This window comes from Monopterus albus, unplaced genomic scaffold (genome assembly GCF_001952655.1).
Source record: "Monopterus albus unplaced genomic scaffold, M_albus_1.0 scaffold506.1, whole genome shotgun sequence".
In the NCBI taxonomy this organism is placed as follows: Eukaryota; Metazoa; Chordata; class Actinopteri; order Synbranchiformes; family Synbranchidae; genus Monopterus; species Monopterus albus.
In genome coordinates, this window is record NW_018128386.1 from 86,841 (window position 1) to 87,786 (window position 946).

General features: G+C 36.3%; 1 pseudogene; it reads left to right on the top strand.

The window, feature by feature from the left end:
- Nucleotides 1-946, top strand: part of LOC109952857 (extracellular calcium-sensing receptor-like) — a 3,873-nt pseudogene that overhangs the window by 1,098 nt on the left and 1,829 nt on the right.

The following is a 946-nucleotide window of genomic DNA, read 5'->3' on the forward strand; positions in this document are numbered from 1 at the left end:
CCAACGTGGCAGGATACAGAGAGTGGCTGATGTTATCCGCAGGTTTCTATGGCACTGATTTCGCCATTTTCCTGTGATGACACAGAATTTATGCACACAAACCACAAAGAAAAAAAATGTGTCAAAAAAATGACACAAAGATTATTTTATTGGCATTTTATGTTTGTTTTTTTTATCTAGCTTTATTGCCCTCTTATAATCAAATGACAAATGAGACTAAAACTGTGCATTCAACATACAAAACTAAAATATTTTTGTGTTAGTTGGTGTTGATAATCTTGAAACATTTTGCAAAACAATTATTTTTGTTTTTTGCATTATATAATACATTTTTCTTCCAGGTCAACTGCTATGGTTGTCGTGGCATTTGCAGCTGATGGAGACATGAGGCTCCTGCTGGAGGAGCTGTCTCATGAGCCTTCCCCACCTCGCCAGTGGATAGGCAGTGAGGCCTGGATAACCCATCCAGACATGATGAGGTTCACGTTCTGTACAGGAGCCATGGGATTTGCCATTCAGAAATCTGTCATCCCAGGTCTGAGAGACTGCCTGCTGGATCTCTCTCCCACTAAAGTGGCAGCTTCTCCAGTTCTGACTGAGTTCTGGGAGGATGCATTCAATTGCAAGCTGAAACAAAGTGAGATACGTGTGCTGATGTTTAAATGAACCAAGGTGATAGTCACAGTTGGGTCCTTATAGTCGCACTGTATTGTAATAATATGATATGATATGATATGATATGATATGATATACAGAGGCAGAAGAAGTACTCAGTATACGTATGTACTTAAATAAAAACTTCAATAAAAGTATCAATACCACAGTATAAAAATCTAAAATAAAAAAATAAATAAAAGTCCTTCATTCAAAATGCAACAATCAATCAATTAAGTCTTATTATATTATATTTTGTCTTATGAATCTCATTCTGAAAAGTAAGTAGTAA